A 13,081-nucleotide genomic window follows, 5' to 3' on the forward strand; every position below is an offset into this window, starting at 1 on the left:
GCCCTGCAAATGTAGGCTGCCCAGCAAAGCAGGTTGATATGGCAGGCCAGTACTGTTCCCATACAACATTTTTGTCATGCAGGGCAGCCTGTACACGAGAGGTCAGAAAAAGACGTTTTGACTCATTTCTCTGCTCTTACTGGAGCTAGGAGGTTACGAACCCCACAGTGCTGGCTTACTGTTTCTGTGCCAAAATTAGTTGAATCTGATCTAGGGGTGTGGGAGGAGATCCCAGCCATACACACGAACACACATTGTGCTTTTATATATAACAGATACAGTAGCCCCTTCCCCTTGCCTGTGTTCCACACATATAAACTATGTGATCAAAAGTATCCAGACACCCCCAAAAACATAAATTTTTCATATTAGGTGCATTGTGATGCCACCTACTGCCAGATACTCCACACCAGCGACCCCAGTAATCATTAGACATCGTGAGAGAGCAGAATGGGATGCCCTGCATAACTCACGGAGGGTGATTGGATGTCACTTGTGTCATACGTCTGCACGCAAGATTTCCACACTCCTAAACATCTGTAGATCCACTGTTTCCGATGTGATAGTGAAGTGGATAAGTGAAGGGACACATACAGCACAAAAGTGTACAGGCCGACCTTGCCTGTTGACTGACAGAGACCGCTGACAGTTGAAGAGGGTCGTAATGTGTAATAGGCAGACATCTATCCAGACCATCACACAGGAATTCCAAACTGCATCAGGATACACTGCAAGTACTATGACAGTTAGGCGGGAAGTGAGAAAACTTGGATTTCTATTGTCGAACGGCTGCTAATAAGCCACACATCACGCCAGTAAATGCAAAACGACACCTCGTTTGGTGTAAGGAGCGTAAACATTGGATGACTGGACAGTGGAAAACGTTGTGTGGAGTGACGAATCACGGTACGCAATGTGGCGTTTTGATGGCAGGGTGTGGGTATGGCGAATGCCCGGTGAACGTCATCTGCCAGCGTGTGTTGTACCAACAGTAGAAATCGGAGGCTGTGGTGTTATGCTGTGGTCGTCGTTTTCATGGAGGGTACTTGCACCCCTTGTTGTTTTGCGTGGCACTATCACAGAAAAGGCCTACATTGATGTTTTAAGCACCTTCTTGCTTCCCACTGTTGAAGAGCAATTTGGGGATGGCGATTGCATCTTTCAACATGATCGAGCACCTGTTCATTATGCACGGCCTGTGGTGGAGTGGTTACACGACAATAACAACCCTGTAATGGACTGGCCTGCACAGAGTCCTGACCTGAAACCTATAGAACACTTTTGGTATGTTTTGGAAGGCCGACTTAGTGCCAGGTCTCACCGACCGACGTCAATAGCTCTCCTCAGTGCATCACTCCGTGAAGAATGGGCTGCCATGCCATTCCCTAAGAAACCTTCCAGCACCTGATTGAACGTATGCCTGGAAGCTGTCATCAAGGGTAAGGGTGAGCCAACACCGTACTGAATTCCAGCATTTCCGATGGAGGGCGTCACGAGCTTGTGAGTCATTTTCAGCCAGCTGTCATAATAGTTTGATCATATAGTGTATTTCATGCATCTCCTCCTCACGCATCTAGGTCCTCGTCCTCCCTTCTCTCTACCTGTCTATCTCCTTCTCCCCCTTTCTCTGTCCATCTAGTCCAACTCCTTCCATTGCTGTTCATCTCCTCCCCTCCCCCCCATGCCCTACTCCTCCAATACAACATGCCTGTCATGCAGGTCAGTCCACACGTTGGAATCCCACTAGATCGCACTCAGCTTTCCATACAGGATGATTCTGCGATACTGTTACAAACTTTCGGGGATTATGGAGAAGATACATGAATCAATCTGAGGTTTACGGACCATGCTTCAGAAATAAGCGAGTCGAAAGTTAGAGTGGTCTTGTACTGCACGCTCTCTGCTTTCCAAATTGAGAGAGGACGTAGTGAAACGTCCCCTTTGAAAATTTATACAGGACTGTGCTTAAACTGACACACAATATTTTTTTAGCGCAACGCAATCTGACTTTCAATAATCCCTACAAAAGAATGGCCCTGAATAACAATAACCTATACCTTTCATGAATCACTTACCTCACAAAAATCTTCGTTACTCGAACTACTGCGAAACAGCGAGCGCCAATACTGCCAGCTAAATAAAAGATTCTAACTACTGAAGACACTAACTACTGATAGGCATATTAAGCAAATGAAAGATTTTGATAGAGAACAAACAATGTATTTACCTTAATAGTGTTCAAAAGTCGTAATATATATATATATTATTTCATGATATCCAGTATTACAAATACTGCGACTAGACGTACGAAGCCTTCCTCTCATTTGCCGAGAGACAGTTAGAATAGCCTTCAGCTAAGTCCATGGCTACGACCTAGCAAGGCGCAGTTAACCATATCTGGAGAGAGTCTTACTTGTATTCACCATAAACGATGTATACCAAAAGGATGGATTAAAGTTAAGTATTCCCAAAGCAACGTACTTTTCTTATTAGCATTCATTGAGCATCCTGTTCCAGACTTCACGATATTCTGGGTGAGCTTATAGCGTGCCTATTCGGCCCCTTCAAAATAACACTGTGTCGGCACTTCTGTCGACACATAACACAAATGATGGATTAAAGTTAAGTATTCCAGCAGCTACGTACTTTTCTTTATAGCATTCATTACGTATCCTGTTCCAGACCTCACGCCAGTCTGCGTTAGATTAAACGCGTGCATTTCGGCCTCCTATTGCAACACAGTGTTGGCTCTTCTGCCAACACTACAGTTTCCATTCCAGCTGTAGACCTTTTTTTTGTGATATTCGATTCGTAATCTTGACCACGAAAGTTATTTTTGCTGTAATCGCTTCGACGCTTGATTCAGACAGATAGCGGTTAACTGTTTCACCATTTCTGCTTGAGATATTTAGCTGAAAATTATTTTATTATACTGCCAACGGTCTTCCCACAGTGGTAACACCGGTTTCCATCAGATCACCTAAGTTAAGCGCTGTCAGGCTGGGATAGCACTTGGATGGGTGACCATCCGGTCTGCCCAGCGCTGTTGGCAAGCGGGGTGCACTCGGCCCTTGTGAGGCAAACTGAGGAGCTACTTGATTGAGAAGTACTAGCTCCAGTCTCGGAAACTGTCATACGGCCGGGAGAGCGGTTTACTGGCCGCATGCCCCCTCCATATCCGCATCCAGTGACGCCTGTGGGCCGAGGATGACATGGCAGCCGGTCGGCACCGTGGGGGTCTTGCAAGGCCTTTTTCGGATGGAGTTTTTTTTATTATACTAGTTGCGATTTCCGTTCGGTAGATACATATTTTTGTTAGCCTATTTGATTCGTCTTTTGTGTCTTTGTCATCGCTCAACTGGTAAAGCTTTCAATATGATACATGATTTCCTTCATTTGCAATGGAAAGTTGAACTATTTTTACGGCAACAACTTCGATTTATTCCTGATTCCTACATATGGGACATTCATAATGTCACTTAGCATTTTCCAGTTGTAGGCTCAAACACCCTTGCTAACACAGCTGGTTTTATTTGTTGAGCAGCTGCAAAAATGATGTTTTCAAATGTTGAGGGTCATTGATTTTCACTTCGTATAGCTCCGATTCGGTAAATCCTAGACGAGATAGTCCACTGGCGTCAAATCAGCTGAGCGGGCAGCCCAGTGTCTTGGAGGTGCACGGCTAATCAGTCTCTCAACAAAAATTTCATTTAGATAGTCACGGACAGGTACGTAGTGTTTCATCGTCACTGAACAGAACGTGCTGGATTAAATTTGTGTTACTAGCCACATTCAATAACTCATAGCAAATAGCTTCTATAGTGGCATATTCTTCATCTTTATGCTTGCGGACAGTTTCAAATTGGTAGGCACGTTTCTTCAATTTGAATCGCAGTGTTTTCCACACTGTGGTTCTCTACTTAGTCATCTGCAAGTAATCGATTTCTTATGTTTTCCACAGTTTAATCTGCTGCTGCCGATCTTCCTGAACGCTGTTCGTCACTAACACACCCAATCCGTTTTAATTTGTTGACCGTGTTCTAAATGCCATGTGTAGTAGGAACTGGATTGTGTAATTCACGCGTGTATTTGTTGCGCACCTCGTCATACAACTTTCCACGCAGTCGGTATGCAACAACAACTGTTCGTTCTTCTATTGTGTGCAATCATTTCGATTGTCTGCAGAAAGTAAAAATTTTTAATCTTACGACAGAAATGCTGACTTCATAAACACAATGTATAAGAGTGTGGGTGAGTGTGAATCTACGAATTTAGGACGCTCAACAACGAGTTATTAACACCCCTGTTCAAATAGTCAGAGTCGAATTTAATTAAAACACTCCGTTTTTCACTTACGTCCACCTTCCCGGTCGTACGCAGTTACGAAGAATGTTAAATTGTCAGATCTGCCAATGTTAAAATATGCTATAAAATCGAACTCAGTTTTGGAATAAAGTCTAAAAAGATAACTCAGGAAAGTAGTGCCTGACTGATCACTGATCAGTGCGAGCTACCCTCATAGCGCATCACATTCTTCTCCCTTAATAGTATATGGAACAACTCACATTCTTCACGGAGTCTTAAAAATCGTTTTCTAGTCATCCCATCACATGCCGAACAGAGAGAATGAGTCGCTAGTAAATCAATGTTTGTCATCAGGTCTGAAGCATTCAATTGAGAGGTGCCGTGCTGTAAACCAAAGTTCGTAGCCACCACACATTGGAGGATCCTCCTGTTGGAGTAGGAAGGAATGCGTCATCGGACTCTGCTACATTCAAATGCGAGTGACAAGTACTTCATCTCTCTAGTTGGTTTTACTAACCGCAACTTATTGTCCGTCACTTCCAGCCAATCTTCACCCCGGCGGGGACACATGACCCTTTACTTCAACACAGACGACATAGCATGTTGGGGGTAGCACATTGAGTCATCTGATTTGGAAGACATGCTTCCTCGGCTGCTTTATCTGCTAATTCATTTTCCTTTATACCCGTGTGCTTTGGCACCCTCTAGAATGACACATCCTTCCCCGGTCTTTGCAGATGTAGGAGGGCGTCCTGGACGTGCTGAAGAAATATGGCTGTTGCGTACATTCACTGAAGAGATTTAAGAGTACATAGAGTTGAAAGCAGATGAGGAATTTCTTAGCACAGACACCTCCCATCTCCTTCTGTGCCTTTAAGATTCAATATAACACTGCGATAAATACAGAAAATTCGTTTGGTAAACTAATCGTGAGGACACACTCTGGGCAACCACTGAGGAGCCATGAGACTCCCCTTGCTTAGATGCTCCTGCAAGTACAGGTACAAAGCTGCGATATTGGTTTAAAATTTCATCAAAAATCTAATGACAAACATATGCAGGAGTGCAGTCTCAGCTTACTAAGTTTTTTCAGAAGCCAATAAGGCACTTGGCTTCAACCATGATTTACTGTTAGTGTTTGTCCCGCATTAAGTGCCACTTCATTATGGTTTGCATTAATTCCGAACCACCTCTTTGTCGCTGACGCTTTGTGAAAATTGCTTCAATGGGACAGCGAGCAGCAGTTTGGTATGGCTGTAATTATGGAACGGCGAAGAATCTGTACACTCGATGCACCATAAGGAGCTGCCGCCAGATGGCAGGTGGAGGTTCCGCAGTCTTTGCCCATAGGCTATATACAGGTCTGATGCTATAAGAACTTGAGGGTCAGCCTAATCCTCTCATGGTGGATAGCATCGATAGTCTCGAGGTGACTAGGTCTTACTGATCCATAGACCATGCACCCACAATTCAATTGGAGTTATACGAATGCTATATAAAACAGAAGCCCAGTGTGCACTCCTCAAAACCTATGACAACGGTAATTCAAAATATTCAGTGCGTTGAAACATCTTTCCTTTAGCTCGGATTGATGAGGTAAAAAAATCTAAAATGCAGATGAGCAACACATTCCTCCGAATTTCTAATGGTAAGTTGCTGCTGGCGCAGTAGTAGCGCTGGGAGAGGAACAAAAGACTGCAAAATCTTCCACGAATGACGACCTCGACTGTAAACAATGGTAAGCGTCGCTAGATGGAAAACTGAGTTATTGCATAGAAAACATAATAAGTGATGGCTTTAGTCCTCTAAGTTCCACAATAATCTCAGAGGTAGCAGCTCCATCTCGAAATACAGATTGTAGCTAGCAGCGGCATTGGCGGGATATTGCATGTAAACAGTCGTAAGTACCACGGACATGGCTGTCTGTTGTCGTAACGTGTGTGGTGTCCGTGCCAAACAAATACTTTCCAGGGACGAGCTGACAGAATTGGTGGATGACGTGGATACATACGACTCCGATAAAGATCCAGCATATGTTCCTGAACGGAAATGCTTATCAAAATATGTCATTCATACTACGTAAATTGAAGGTGGAGGGGGAGGGGGGAGGAAGGAATTTGTGATGTCAACTACATCGGGTCTTTAAGCAGAATCAGCGTCGAAGAATGAAAAATGCGTGCCGGCCCAGGATTCGAACCCCAAATCTCGCGCTTACTAGGCACTTGTTAATCATTGCCCCAGCGCTACACCGTGCTTATCTTAATTGCGCGGACTACACTCCTGGAAATTGAAATAAGAACACCGTGAATTCATTGCCCCAGGAAGGGGAAACTTTATTGACACATTCCTGGAGTCAGATACATCACATGATCACACTGACAGAACCACAGGCACATAGACACAGGCAACAGAGCATGCACAATGTCGGCACTAGTACAGTGTATATCCACCTTTCGCGGCAATGCAGGCTGCTATTCTCCCGTGGAGACGATCGTATAGATGCTGGATGTAGTCCTGTGGAACGGCTTGCCATGCCATTTCCACCTGGCGCCTCAGTTGGACCAGCGTTCGTGCTGGACGTGCAGACCGCGTGAGACGACGCTTCATCCAGTCCCAAACATGCTCAATGGGGGACAGATCCGGAGATCTTGCTGGCCAGGGTAGTTGACTTACACCTTCTAGAGCACGTTGGGTGGCACGGGATACATGCGGACGTGCATTGTCCTGTTGGAACAGCAAGTTCCCTTGCCGGTCTAGGAATGGTAGAACGATGGGTTCGATGACGGTTTGGATGTACCGTGCACTATTAAGTGTCCCCTCGACGATCACCAGTGGTGTACGGCCAGTGTAGGAGATCGCTCCCCACACCATGATGCCGGGTGTTGGCCCTGTGTACCTCAGTCGTATGCAGTCCTGATTGTGGCGCTCACCTGCACGGCGCCAAACACGCATACGACCATCATTGGCACCAAGGCAGAAGCGACTCTCATCGCTGAAGACGACACGTCTCCATTCGTCCCTCCATTCACGCCTGTCGCGACACCACTGGAGGCGGGCTGCACGATGTTGGGGCGTGAGCGGAAGACGGCCTAACGGTGTGCGGGACCGTAGCCCAGCTTCATGGAGACGGTTGCGAATGGTCCTCGCCGATACCCCAGGAGCAACAGTGTCCCTAATTTGCTGGGAAGTGGCGGTGCGGTCCCCTACGGCACTGCGTAGGATCCTACGGTCTTGGCGTGCATCCGTGCGTCGCTGCGGTCCGGTCCCAGGTCGACGGGCACGTGCACCTTCCGCCGACCACTGGCGACAACATCGATGTACTGTGGAGACCTCACGCCCCACGTGTTGAGCAATTCGGCGGTACGTCCACCCGGCCTCCCGCATGCCCACTATACGCCCTCGCTCAAAGTCCGTCAACTGCACATACGGTTCACGTCCACGCTGTCGCGGCATGCTACCAGTGTTAAAGACTGCGATGGAGCTCCGTATGCCACGGCAAACTGGCTGACACTGACGGCGGCGGTGCACAAATGCTGCGCAGCTAGCGCCATTCGACGGCCAACACCGCGGTTCCTGGTGTGTCCGCTGTGCCGTGCGTGTGATCATTGCTTGTACAGCCCTCTCGCAGTGTCCGGAGCAAGTATGGTGGGTCTGACACACCGGTGTCAATGTGTTCTTTTTTCCATTTCCAGGAGTGTATATCGGCGACTCCCGGATGACCCACATATTGATCTATCGCCACCTATCCACTGTCCCCGTCTATGTTCTCCACGGTCGCTACTTTGAGATTCCCGCAGGAGGTCGAAAGTGAGTGTGCATTCGCACTGAAGATGACGGATTCATTCCCCATCGAGGCGAATCAATTATACTATTTGCTTAGTGTCTGTTATTTCGGACATGTCCTAAAGAACAGATATCACATATTTGTATAAACATAAGTCGCTTCGCTTCCCACAGTTTACGTATATTTACTGGATAGTGCGACGGCAGGCATGTCAAGCGCCATCCATAACATTGTTGATGCACCATAGTAAGGTGCTCGCATTGGTTTCTTATAAAACATTATCTACATTGTATCCAAATCCAGAAAATCATACGAACAGAAGTCAATTATGTATGTATAATGAAGTCAATTATGTATTATAAGGATCATGGTGCGTGTATATTTATACATTGCCGAAAAAATATTAGTACACCTAGAAGGTGTATTCGTGGTGTAGCAATTTTAATGGCCAGTAGTGTAGTATGTAGAGATGTTGAATTTCGGGTCCTTTCGTATCCTTGCTTTCTGAGAAGAATTAATTTTATGGTGTTTGTGGTGCACATGTGATCCCAGCCCTACCGCATATCTCGGAAATAAATCAATTGCAGGCAGAACTTTATTTAACGTGTCACTCTTATTCTGATGGATACATTATACCCACTAAGCGTGTACAGTTACTTTTGAATCACTCTTTATACACTCCTGGAAATGGAAAAAAGAACACATTGACACCGGTGTGTCAGACCCACCATACTTGCTCCGGACACTGCGAGAGGGCTGTACAAGCAATGATCACACGCACGGCACAGCGGACACACCAGGAACCGCGGTGTTGGCCGTCGAATGGCGCTAGCTGCGCAGCATTTGTGCACCGCCGCCGTCAGTGTCAGCCAGTTTGCCGTGGCATACGGAGCTCCATCGCAGTCTTTAACACTGGTAGCATGCCGCGACAGCGTGGACGTGAACCGTATGTGCAGTTGACGGACTTTGAGCGAGGGCGTATAGTGGGCATGCGGGAGGCCGGGTGGACGTACCGCCGAATTGCTCAACACGTGGGGCGTGAGGTCTCCACAGTACATCGATGTTGTCGCCAGTGGTCGGCGGAAGGTGCACGTGCCCGTCGACCTGGGACCGGACCGCAGCGACGCACGGATGCACGCCAAGACCGTAGGATCCTACGCAGTGCCGTAGGGGACCGCACCGCCACTTCCCAGCAAATTAGGGACACTGTTGCTCCTGGGGTATCGGCGAGGACCATTCGCAACCGTCTCCATGAAGCTGGGCTACGGTCCCGCACACCGTTAGGCCGTCTTCCGCTCACGCCCCAACATCGTGCAGCCCGCCTCCAGTGGTGTCGCGACAGGCGTGAATGGAGGGACGAATGGAGACGTGTCGTCTTCAGCGATGAGAGTCGCTTCTGCCTTGGTGCCAATGATGGTCGTATGCGTGTTTGGCGCCGTGCAGGTGAGCGCCACAATCAGGACTGCATACGACTGAGGTACACAGGGCCAACACCCGGCATCATGGTGTGGGGAGCGATCTCCTACACTGGCCGTACACCACTGGTGATCGTCGAGGGGACACTGAATAGTGCACGGTACATCCAAACCGTCATCGAACCCATCGTTCTACCATTCCTATGCCGGCAAGGCAACTTGCTGTTCCAACAGGACAATGCACGTCCGCATGTATCCCGTGCCACCCAACGTGCTCTAGAAGGTGTAAGTCAACTACCCTGGCCAGCAAGATCTCCGGATCTGTCCCCCATTGAGCATGTTTGGGACTGGATGAAGCGTCGTCTCACGCGGTCTGCACGTCCAGCACGAACGCTGGTCCAACTGAGGCGCCAGGTGGAAATGGCATGGCAAGCCGTCCTACAGGACTACATCCAGCATCTCTACGATCGTCTCCATGGGAGAATAGCAGCCTGCATTGCTGCGAAAGGTGGATATACACTGTACTAGTGCCGACATTGTGCATGCTCTGTTGCCTGTGTCTACGTGCCTGTGGTTCTGTCAGTGTGATCATGTGATGTATCTGACCCCAGGAATGTGTCAATAAAGTTTCCCCTTCCTGGGACAATGAATTCACGGTGTTCTTATTTCAATTTCCAGGAGTGTATTATAGTGTTATTGTCACGTTAAAGTAAACATCGTGGAGATACAAAATTTTCTGTGGTGTATAAAATAGAGAAATGTTGACGAAGTAGATGTGGAAATAAGGAACATAATTTTTTGATGTTGTATGCAGACATGTGCGATGAATATTAATGATAAGGCAGTACTTGTTGAATATTAATTATAAGGCAGTACAGTAGGTGAGGGATGTGTAGAAATATTTGGTCACCGCTATCCTGCATACTATTAGGAGGGGGATTATGGTCAAAGGCGAATATTGGTTAATGGAGATTTATGAACAGTAGAGAATGATGGGCAATAGAGAGAATGATGATCAGTGGTAAGTTATGGTCAGTAAAGAATGATGGTCAATAGAGAGAATGATGGTCAGTGGAAAATCATGGTCAGTAGAGAGAGTGATGGTCAACAGAGAGAATGATGGTCAATGGAAAATAATGGTCAGTAGAAAGAATGATGGTCAAGCTTTATTGTGATTTGTAAATCAGAGAGATGATGATTTTGATGAGGCAGACGTGAAAATATTGTACATAATATTTTTGAAATTATTGGCAAACTTAATGATGGGAGTTGATGAGGCAGATGTGGAAATATCTAACCACCAAAAAATGGTTCAAATGGCTCTGAGCACTATGGGACTTAACATCTTAGGTCATCAGTCCCCTAGAACTTAGAACTACTTAAACCTAGCTATCCTAAGGACATCACACACATCCATGCCTGGGGTAGGATTCGAACCTGCGACCGTAGCAGTCGCGCGGTTCCGGACTGAAACGCCTAGAACCGCTCGGCCACCGTGGCCGGCATCTAACCACCAGTATCCTGTATACTACTAGGTGGAGTGGGTCATGGTCAATGGAGAACGATGGACAATGGAGAATGGCGGCTTATGGTCAATGTGAGAATCATGGTCAGAACGACGGTCAATGGAGAGGAAATTATTTTGGGTGACTGCAGGAACAGAAATACCTGTTGACATGTTGTGTGTAGTGGAACCACTAGAGGAGAATGTCGTATTGGATGCATCATGATGTTTTTACTTAGAAGTATCATACGTGTACATGATATAGGTGGTGACAGGGTGGTTCCTGTCAATGTGGATAATTTCGACGTTAATGATGTTCGGTTAAGGGGTTATTAGTTGCTAACTTATAAGTGCCAGACGAAGAAGTGCTAGACAGCAAACTGCCAGTACAAAAAAATTTGAAGAGATCTAGGAGACTAGCTATGGCTAAATTGTTACTGGAAATCAAGGAATTGTTTAATCCTCTAGGTCAGCTGCCGATGACATCCCAAACACAACATAGAATTCGGACGGGAGATAAAACACCCGCATATCGAAAACCAGCATGGAACCACCATCACTTGGAACAACCGGCATAGAAGGATTTATCATCAGGAAATTGAACGATGGCATAATAAAGAAAAGGATTATTTCCTGGGGAGTTGCTGTCGTCATTGTGCCAAAGAAGTCATCAGACAGAATGAAGAAGTATAGATTTTGTTGTGTGGTTATCACTACTTAAATGGTAGAACAGCGAGAGATGCATTTCCTATACTTAATGTTACAGAAACTCTTGATAATTTAGGGCAATGTAAGTACTTTTCCACAACAGACCTAAAGAGTGGTTGTCATCAACTAGTGCACTGCAGGCAGTTGACAGGGAAGCAAATTCGTGGTTGCTGGAGTACCGGCAATTCTTCGTGTTTTAACGTCCCTGTGTATACGCGATAATTAAACGAAGATCGCACTATACTAATCGCGGACCGCTATATCGAATGAGCACGTGAAATTCCACTTCCACTTCAAAAATAATTTTGTTCGCAACAGGAAACTAATTGACATTTTCCGTCGACACTGCTTTCCATGAAAGACATGATGAGCCAACTGCAGCTATACTTTGCGAAAGGGAAATTTCAAATATTTGCCGAAAAACCAAAGAATATGCACCTAACGACTTTTAGAAGGAACACTCTGCATCTCTGATCGCTATGACAGAGCTAGCATTATGAAACTCAATAGAGGGAAGCCAAGCGCTCCAAAAATTTGTACTCTGGAATGCCTTTTTCTTGCAAGAATCGAACTGAGCCATTCCTCAGTTTATTATTTACAGAGGATTGCCACCGGTCGAATGAAGAAATTAAATTTTTGGAAAAGAAACGTATAGAATAACATTTGATGACGCTGGACTGTACTGCTGCCGCAGCAACCTCTGAGACTTCCTTTCTTGTACGGAGGCAAAAAGAAGTCGTATTGGTGCCTGGCGGGATGGGATGGTGGTCAGGAGAGGTCTGCAGAGGGTGCACCCAGTTGACATAAAGCAGTCACACCTAGCTGGGAGCATTTCCCTTGTCTACAAGGGCACCTCGTGCTGCCCGCACGTCGCAGTCACTTGCTTAGTAGCCATTGGTGGCTGTGGTGACAGTACAGAACGGTGCAGTGGGGTGTGCGAACCTTACCAGTGGTGACCTCAGACTGGCGCTGAAGAGATCCCCCCCCCCCCCTACACATTTCGTTTGTTTTAAAGAAAGATCCAAATTCATACCTCTCCCAGTTCTGTCTATATCTGGAAGATTTCCTAAATAAATAGACCATGCTAAATAACTTTTTTGAAGTACACGTCTTTTATTCTTAGCACATTGCTGGTGATGTCTGTAGCAAGCTTTTTAAGACAAGACTGCTACATACACGTGAGAAATATTCCTAAAGAAATAGAGCGTGCTTTCTTACTCGGATTTTTAAATGCGACATCGTATAACACTTCTCATACCCAGTGTCTTGGGTCATAAATTATAATAATTGGATAATAAGTTATCTGATAAGTGCTGGCAGCCATTTATGCTTATTCCAGTACTTCCAGGCCATCGGACAACACCC

General features: G+C 46.2%; 1 protein-coding gene and 1 pseudogene across 1 annotated transcript in view; both read left to right on the forward strand.

Annotated features, from left to right (window-relative positions):
* The window catches only part of LOC126101382 (outer dynein arm-docking complex subunit 1-like), a 145,106-nt gene that overhangs the window by 53,041 nt on the left and 78,984 nt on the right, over positions 1 to 13,081 (forward strand). The gene's annotated exons all lie outside the window — the stretch shown is intronic.
* Positions 2,935 to 3,052, forward strand: LOC126102483 (5S ribosomal RNA; annotated as a pseudogene).

Source organism: Schistocerca cancellata, chromosome 9, assembly GCF_023864275.1.
Source record: "Schistocerca cancellata isolate TAMUIC-IGC-003103 chromosome 9, iqSchCanc2.1, whole genome shotgun sequence".
Lineage (NCBI taxonomy): Eukaryota > Metazoa > Arthropoda > Insecta > Orthoptera > Acrididae > Schistocerca > Schistocerca cancellata.